The following is a 9,213-nucleotide window of genomic DNA, read 5'->3' on the forward strand; positions in this document are numbered from 1 at the left end:
CACCCCTCCGCTCCCCGGCCGCCCCCGCTCCTCCCGCGCTTGCCCTTGCGGCGCCCACGGTGTTGCCCGGCGAAGCCTTCTGGGAACTTGAGGCCACCTTTCCGAGTCCTAGCGCAGCTGCTTATTTACACACTTCTCCACACCCAAACACAGCCGCTCCTCCGCACGCTCGGATCTGGGGTACCGCGAGGACAGGTTTCCCTCCCAGTGCGTTCGAGCGCCTTGATCGGCTACTCCCCACCCCCACCTTGCAACTTCGAGCTTGCCGGGCGGGACCTTCTCTCCGCGTGGAAATCCGGCAGCGATAGAGTGAGTCATTTCACCCGGGGGCAGTTTCTCTCTCAACGCGGTTTTGTACTCCCCCCACCCGCCGGTAACGAGAGCTAGAGAATTAAAAAATGTAGATGGCAGAGGATTGGCTTTAGTCTTCCTTTGGGCAACGGGTCTTGAGAGTTTAGATCTGCTCTTTGTGGCCGGGACAGGTTTGTGCACATTCTCGCTTTGCAGTGGTTGTAATGTCTCCATTGCACAGTTCTGACTTGAACGCAGGATTGGCTGGTTTTTCTACTCGACTTTTTTAAGCCAATCGAGGAGCGCGGCTTGCCTGGAGACTGGTTAACTCAGAAAAGGTGGGGATTGGTTGAACACCGAGAAGAAAATCCTGGAGGCGAACTTGGGGTTTTAGAAACAGTGATGGGGGTGGTGGTTCAGTGATTGGCAGCTTCTTCCTTTTCTCTCCCATTTAAAAAGAAAAAAAGAATATCCGTTGATACCATTATCGGCCTTTTTTTGTTTGTTTTTGAGACAAGATCTCACAGTGTAGTTCAGGCTGGCCTTGAATTTACTATGTAGCCCAGGCTGACGTCAAACTTGCAGTGATCCTCCTGCCTCAGCCTCTTGAATGCTAGGATTACCGTTTTATGCAGTTTTTATTTCCAGTGTTTTCTGTCCAACCACTTCTCTCTTGAAACAAGCTTTAATGCTCATTCTTTTTCTTTTTTCTTTTTTGGCACCGGGGTTCAAACTCAGGTACTTGGGCTTTTAAGGCAGGCAGTGGCACCACTGAGCTAAATCCCCGGCCTATCATTCTTTATTTTTTGAGGAAAGAACTTGTACACATTTTAAGAAATGTAAATAAGACAATTTGCATTTTGATGTGTGGTTCGGTTTTCTTACATCTTTTTTTAAATTAAAAAAATTTTTTTTTTGGTGACAGGGTCTCACTATATACTTGAGACTGACCTGAAACTCACTATCTAGCCCAGGCTGGTCTCGAACTCACAGCGATCCTCCTGCCTCAGCCTCCCGAGTGCTGGGATTACAGGCGTGTACCACCATGCCAGGCTCTTACATGTTATTTTTTAAAGGTCAGAAATTAAATTAATTTTTAGTTCCTATGACAAGGCCTTTAAGTTGCTGTGTGGAATGGGGGTGTGGTGATGATGGCAAGAGCAGGAAAGAGTTGGCTGCTCTCTCTACAATTTAGCTAATGAAAATACCAACGTATCAAACAAAACAACTACCTGTACAAATCAGCCTGCAGTATCTATTAATGTCAGTCAGTTTGTGCACCCATTGACTGTCGTTGCTTTGAAAGGGAGGAAATGGGAGTCTTGAACTTCATAGAAAAGACGGTTTAGGTTATGGTAAAGGAGTGATTCTTCTGTCATTAAAGTATATCAAAGTAGGGCTGGGGATTTAGCTCAGTGGGTTCAAGGTCCTGAGTTCTATCCCTGGCATCAACCCCCTCAACCAAAAACGCAAAGTATATCAAAGTAGACACAGTATCTTAATACATTGTAGGTGTATTTTTTTTTTAAAGACAGACTCATTCTAGTTTAAGGTGGCCTTGAACTTCCTATGTAGACCAGGCTGGCCTGTAACTTTCAGAGATTCTCCTGCCTCAACTTCCAGAGTGCTGGGAATACAGCCATGTGTCATCATGTCTGGCCTATAGGTGTATTTTTAGTACCCTTTTTTTTTTTTTGGTATCAGGGTCAAACTTGGGTCCTTGCGCTTGTGAGGCAGGCAGCAGAACCACTGAGCTAAATCCTCAGCTCATAAAGGTGTATTTTTAAATGCTAATTATTTTCATTTAAAACTCCCCTTTCTTTCATTATTATGAATGTCTTTTGATATGTAAAATGTTTTGTTTTTTTGGTGGGGGGGGATAGAACTCAGGTCCTTGTACTTGGGAGGCGGGCTGTGGAACCATTGAGCTAAATCCCCAGCCCCCTGTTTTTATTTTTTTAATAGCAAAATATTTATTGGTATGTTTTAGGCGTACATAATGATAGCATTCATAGGAAATTTGTGCCTGTACCTGACTTCTGCCTCTTTTTTCCCATTCTTCCCTCCCCTCAAGTTCCCTCCCCTCCCTATGTACAAAAGCTTTGTTTACATTTTTCTGTTTTCTTTTTTTTTCTTTGTCCCTTCCTTTCTTGCTCTCTCCTTCCTTGTTCCCCTTCTCATTTGAACACTTTCATCCTATTTCCCAATATCATACATGTTAGTCCTTATTTCCACTTTTGGTTTCTAACAATAGAGAAACAATGTGGTATTTAAACATGTGTCTGATTTATTTCACTTAAAGAGTATGGTATCAAGGTGCATCCATTTAGCTAGAAATGACTCAAGCTCATTTTTCTTGATGGCAGAATAGTACTCCATTGTATTAAAAACCGACATCTTTATCCATTCATTAGTTGATGGGCATTTGGGCTGTTTCCAAGATTTAGCTATTACAAACTATGCCACTATAAACATGGGTACACATATATCGCTGTGGTATTATTCTTTTAAATCTTTTGGGAAGATGCCCAGCAGGGAATGGAGAACAATTAAATTAGTTCATGTGTGATATGAATTCAGTAAATAGTATGTGCTACAAATAACGACTTCAAAGAAACATGGGTTGTTCCTTACATTCTCTTTTTTTTTTTTCCACATTGTAGTTGATCATTGAGCCCTATTCAGTTCCTTCTTTCTCTGTATTTATTTATTTTTTTGCTACTTGGGTCCTTATACTTTCGAGTCAGGTGACAGAACCATTGAGCTAAATCCCCGGCCCTGAATTCCTTCTCTTTTATTCTCTCTCTCTCCTTTTTTTTTTTTTTTTTCCTTCGGTGATACTGGGGATTGAACTGAGGACCTTGCATTTGCAAGGCAGGTGCAGTGCCACTGAGCTTAATCCCTGGCTTTAACCATCTCATGAATCTGTTTCTTTCTCATTTTGTGGTACTTGGCCTTGAACCCAGGGCCTTGAACTGTTACAGAAGGAATTGGTAAGTGATACATACAGAGAAGCAAAATGGAAGTAAAATAAGAAAAAAAAAAAAAAAAAAAAGACAGGCCGGGCGGGGTGGCACACGCCTGTAATCCCAGCACTCGGGAGGCTGAGGCAGGAGGATCACTGTGAGTTCAAGACCAGCCTGGGCTAGCTACATAGTGAGTTCCAGGTCAGTCTCAACTACATAGTGAGACCCTGTCTCAAAAAACCAAAAAAAAAAAAAAAAAAAAAGTTAATTTTGTCAACAAAGGCCAATCACACCTAAAAGCAGTGCCAGGGATTGATCATACCCTGGGTTATAACTCCTTTTGTAGGGTTTTACAGCCTTGATCTCATTCAGCTGGTTACATTTCTTTCTCACAGTTCACATTACCGATATACAAATCGTGGTCGCTGACAGTTAACTTTCAACCCAGATGTAGCAATTCTTTGTAGTTAGGGGAGTTTACCTTTAAGATCCACCTAGTTATCTATCCTAGTCCATAGGAAAGGGGATGCTCAGGGTCAGGAAAGCAAATGTTAGCAATGGTTCTTTTCATCTTGACACTTTTACAATCGTGGTTTATAGAACCTCGGAAATCAGGGTGTTGATGTGTTCTGTTATCTCTTAATTCTGAACTCAACAAAGCAGGCTTCTGTTAGAGACAGCAGAAGCCATTCTACATTGTGACATTTTGTAGGTTTTGCTATTTACAGAAGTTTTCTCTATCAGAACATGCTAAGCAAATGCTCTACCACTGAGCTGCCCTCCCAGCTGTTTTATGTTACTTTAGTATTACTATTTTTTAAAATTTTGAGACAGTGTCTTACTAAGTTGTCCAGATTGGCCTTGAATTTGTGATCCTCCTGCCTCAGCCTCCCAGGTATCTGGGGTGACAAGTGTGCACTGTTGTCAGTTAATCTATTCCTTTTCTTTATTCCTATTGCTACTACTATACTCCATTGGTCAGTATCACCTATTGCTTGATTGCTGTAGTCACCTCCTAACTGATCATCTTTGCTTCCAGTTTTCTCTTCCAATCTATTTTTTTCCCCCAGCTGGAGCTAGAATGATTTCTCTAACACATTTGAGCATGCAGCTCCTCTGCTTAAAACTTTTTGTCTTTTCATTGCCTTCAGGGTGATATTTGAACTTGACTTGATTTTCAGGACCTTCATAATTTGGCTTCTAATAGATTCTTTGCCTCCCTTTATCCTTTTGCTTTCTGTCCCCTGCTTTTCATTGGTTACTTGCGCTTCTCTCTCAAGATGCCAAAGTCATTAAATCCAGACCTCCGTACAGAAGCCTCTGTCTCAAGTACTGTACCTCCTACTCACTCCTTACCCTCACTTTTGTTTTCTTTTTTTTTGGTACCAGAGATTGAACTTGGGACCTTCTGCTTGTGAGGCAGGTGGCGGCACCACTGAGCTAAATTCCTGGCCTCAGCCTTCACTTCTGTTCGTTCACACTAGTCTTTCACCTGTTAGTCTGGGTGATCCTTCTGTGAGCAAGCCCCCTTTGATACACTCCCGGTTACAGGAGCCTCTTGTTTCCCTGGCATTATGTTGTCTTATCATGTTGTAATTGCTTATTTATCATCTCATCAGGTATTGGGTAGGGTGTAACAAAGGAAAGAGGTAATTGAGTATGTTTTAAAAACTGATATGATTTGCATGGGATATATTAAAAAGGGAATTAAATAGTCATTTTGAGATTTACCTAGTGGGGGAAAGGAAAGAGACATTGTATCTGATAGATAAAAATTTTCAAGTTAGGAAAGATACATTAGGCTCTTTTACAGCCTGAATGAAAAATACCCTTTGATATCCAATTTTAATCTATTCAGTTTCTCTGTTAGGACTTTTGCAGTGAAAGCAATTGAAATAGCCATGGGAGGAAAACTATTGGTTCGTATGACCATTTAACAGAACTTGTGCGATGGAGATGGCTGTGAACTTGCCTGTCATTGTACCTTTCCTGTACTTACAGTCTGTGCACGTGGGCTTTGATCCTCCCACTACAGATGGTATGACCTAGTTCCTGGCAGGACATGCTTGTCCTCTTAGAGCCTCACCTCAGAGACTCAAGTAGATTTGGTCATGTGTCCTTCCTCTGACCAGTTCCTGCAGGTGAGGGGATGAGGTGCGCTGCTTAGTTCAGCTAGGACCCGTGAGGCCATTTATAGTCAGGGCCCTTTTAGCAGAAACTGACTCCTAGTGGGAAGGGTAGTGAGTTTTGGGCAGCAGAAAGAATACCTGTTGTAATTCATAACCACTCTTGGTTATGGGTTCATTTTTGTAGGCACTTTGCTCATGGGAAAAATGTGCTGTATTATGAACATGAGTGTTCCAGGTGCAGAAATGGTAAGTGCAGTATTTTGAAGAACTGCAGTGGTTTGTTGGTTTGTGCCACCCATGCAACATATATTTATTGAATTCTTATTTGCTGAAGGAGATACATTTATAGGATGCTTATGGAGTAGTAGTCTAAAGAAATAAATGCAAAGGTGCTAAGATAAAGGTATGCCTGAGTTGCAGTGGGTGCTCAGTCTAGATCAGACTTTGGGAGAGTAAAAAACATTCCTGAAAGAAAGTTAATTGAGCCGAGGAGTATGGCTTTGGTGGAATGAGGTAGAAGGACTTCAGGGCAGAGCATTTGTGAAGCACAGAGATGTAATACTGCCCTACCTCTTGTGGGAAACCAATAAATTCAGGTGAAGTAAAGAGTACCTGATGGGGGGCCAGGGCTTTAGCTCAGTGGTGCTGCACTTGCCTGGCCAGTGCGGGGTCCTGAGTTTGATCCCTAGTTCCCAAAAAACCCAAAACCAAAACAAAAAAAGTACCTGAGGGTCCGTATGAGAGGAGGAGGTCTGCATTACCAAGGAAGTAGAACTTGAACTTGAAAGTGATGGTGAACCTTTTAGAACTCTCAGGGGGAGTGAGAGAAGGGATTCATGAAGGAGGCTGCTAAGGGTCAGCCAGAGACAAACCAGAGAGTGCCCTCCTTCTCCACAGAGGATGCGTTCCATGACCCTGAGTGGGATGCCTGAAATGGCAGAGCGAACTCAGCCCTATACAGACTGATTTTTCCTGTAAGTACTGTATGTGCCTATCGTGAAATGTGATTTATAAATTAGGCGCAGTAAGAAATTAGCAGCAGTAATTAATTATGAAGAACAGCAGTTGTAACGATGTACTAATGAGTATGTGAATGTGGTCTCAAAACTGTTGACCTGCGCTCGCCATTTACCTTATGATGATGTCAGATGATGCAATGGCTGTGTGATGAGATGAAGTGAGCTGAATGATGTAGGCATTGTGATGAAACACTAGGCTACTATGCCCTTCTTCATCAAACCTCTGAAAGCTGTTCTAAGCAGTGTGATACAGTCTCTTACCATCCTGCTCCTTCCCATCCAAGAGGTGAATCATCCCTATGTATCCATTCTGTATTCGATACCTGCCATTGGTCACTTAGTGTCCTTTTCAGTTATCAGAGCTACTGCATGGTATTATAGTTCTTTTTTGAGACAAGGTCTTGATGTTTAGTTCAGGGTGGCTTTGAACTCACTGTGTAACCCAGGCTGGCCTGTAACTCACAGCAATCCTGCCTCAGGCTCTCTCTCAAGTGCTGGAACTACAGGTGTGAGCCACCAAACCCAGTTTAGGGATTGTTTGTTGTTTGAACTCAGGCAGGTGTGGGTGGCACCACTGAGCTACATCCCTAGGGATTGTTTATTTTTGAGGTTTTTCTATTTAATATTTTCAGACTGAAATTAACCACAAGTAACTGAAACCACAGAAAATGAAATAGAGGGCTGGGGATTTAGCTCAGTGGTTCCCGTGCCTGTTTTGCAAGCACAAGGACCTGAGTTCAATCCCCAGTACCAAAAAGAAAAAAACAAAAACAAAACCAGAAACTGAAATAGAGGATAAGGGAAGACTGTCATAGATGGTGGCCTGGAGGGGCAGATTGCATTGTGTCAGGGAATCAACAGAAAGTAGAAGCTGAAACAACAAATATAAGCTATCTTTAAGAAACTGATACTAGAGTGAGGGATCTAGCTTAGTGGCACTGCATCTGCCTCACAAGTGCAAGGTCCTGAGTTCGATCCCTGGTACTGAGGGAAAAAAAACAACAACAAAGCAACTGATACTAGCTAGGGATGTAGCTCGGTGCCATGACTCCTGGCAAGCACAAGGTCCCAATATTAGGAGTTTGTTTAATCTGAGTTAATTCCCCCAATCATTATCAATTTTGTGTGCATTAAGAAAAATTTTCAACATCTCTTCCAGTGTAGGAATTTGGATGTTTTACTTACTGTCATTTGTAAAGACAGAAAGGAGGGGATGGAAGTTTTTTTGGTGGATACTGGTTGGGAGGAAAGAAGCTGTTGAGTAGAGGAGTGGATATAATATAGCACAGTCACTGGAGGAGTACAAAGCACATAGAGTATTAAGTCCACTAAAGCTGTTTTGTCAGGAGACACAGGTTGGTGAGTGGATTGCATAGTTGTAATTAAATTGACTTCATTTCTTAGGATTTTCCTCCCTCCCTCCATCCCATCCCCCTTCCCTTCTTCCATCCTTTTTCTTACTTGCTTTCTACCTTCCCTTTGTCTTCTTCCCTTCCTGTCTCTCCCTCCTTTCCCCACATCCTTGTACATGCTAGGCAACTGCTCTATCACTGAGTATATTACCAGCCCTGTTTCTCAGGATTTCTATTTGTGATTTTCTTTTCTACTTCTTTCTTTTTAAAATAAAAGAAGACAGTATACTTAGAAAAAAGAAAGAAGGTAGATAGCTGTGTTGGTAGGGTTGAGGGCATCAGAGTCAAATATCCTGTTCTATTTATTTTATTTTATTTTTGGTACCGGGGATCGAACTCGGGTCCGTGTGCTTGCAAGGCAGGTGATGAAACCACTGAACTAAATCTCCAGCCCTCCTGTTCTATTTCTTACTCTTCCTCTCTTGAGTCAGTAATTCCCTGTCCCTGCTAAATCACCATCTCTCTTTGTAGTTAAACTCTTCATATTAAAAAAAAAAATGGCAAAAAGTACATAACATAAAATTCACTATCTTAACAGTACAATGTTAACTCTGTGCACCTTATTGTGCAACTTTTCCATCTTATAAAACTGAAACTATATTCCATTGAACAACTTCTCTTTTTCTCTCCTTCCAGTCCTTGGCAACCACCATTCTACTTTCTGTTACCATTCCTAGAAAAATTACCAGTAATTCCTTAGCACCCTTTACTCTTCCCATATTCAGCTTTCCCCAGTTGTTCCAAAAATGACCTTCATTGCTACTTAAAAAACTAATTGGTTTCAGCCAGATGCAGTGGCACACGCCTGTAATCCCAGCACTTGCGGGGCTGAGGCAGGAGGATCACCAAGAGTTTGAGGCCAGCCTAAGATACATAGTTCAGGGCCAGCCTGAACTACAAAGGGAGACCCTGCCTCAAACAAACAAACAAACAAATAAACAAACAAAATTGGTTTTAATCAAGGGCTGCCCATTGCATTTTAACTGTCTCATCTTTTTTAGTGTAGACATGTCCCTCCTACCCATCCGCTCTCTCATTTACTTTTTTTTCTCCTTCATGATATTGACTTGGGGCTGAGGATTTGGCTCAGTGGTTTTGCTGCCTTCCTTGCAAGCACAAGGTCCTGAGTTCAGTTCCCGGTACCCGCTCCACCCCACAAAAAAAAGGTACTGACTTGATGGCCCTGTTGGGACTTTATTATTTTTGTATTGCTGGGTTCCTCCTCATGGTGCACTATGGGTACCTCATTTATTCCCCATATTTACTGCAAACAGATCGAAAGGTATGAGTAGACTTAGGTTAAACATTTTGGAAGAGTACTTCATTTAGTAATGCTGTGTACGTCATATTGTTTCATGATAATAGGTATGTAGTGTCTAGTTCCACTATTTTATAT

At 42.1% G+C, this 9,213-nt stretch overlaps 1 protein-coding gene across 6 annotated transcripts in view; it reads left to right on the plus strand.

The window, feature by feature from the left end:
• N4bp2 (NEDD4 binding protein 2) overlaps positions 1–9,213 on the plus strand; it is an 86,733-nt gene that overhangs the window by 722 nt on the left and 76,798 nt on the right. For 5 of the 6 annotated variants that reach the window (XM_010625122.2, XM_010625125.2, XM_010625128.2 and 2 more), the window contains exon 1: positions 17–309. The exons of the other annotated variant lie outside the window; for it this stretch is intronic. The gene's annotated coding sequence lies outside the window, so the exon portion shown is untranslated. Of the gene's footprint in view, positions 1–16; positions 310–9,213 lie in introns of those variants that run through there. 6 annotated transcript variants of the gene reach the window in all.

The sequence above is a fragment of the Fukomys damarensis genome, unplaced genomic scaffold (genome assembly GCF_012274545.1).
Source record: "Fukomys damarensis isolate Sample0158 unplaced genomic scaffold, DMR_v1.0_HiC HiC_scaffold_35, whole genome shotgun sequence".
In the NCBI taxonomy this organism is placed as follows: domain Eukaryota; kingdom Metazoa; phylum Chordata; class Mammalia; order Rodentia; family Bathyergidae; genus Fukomys; species Fukomys damarensis.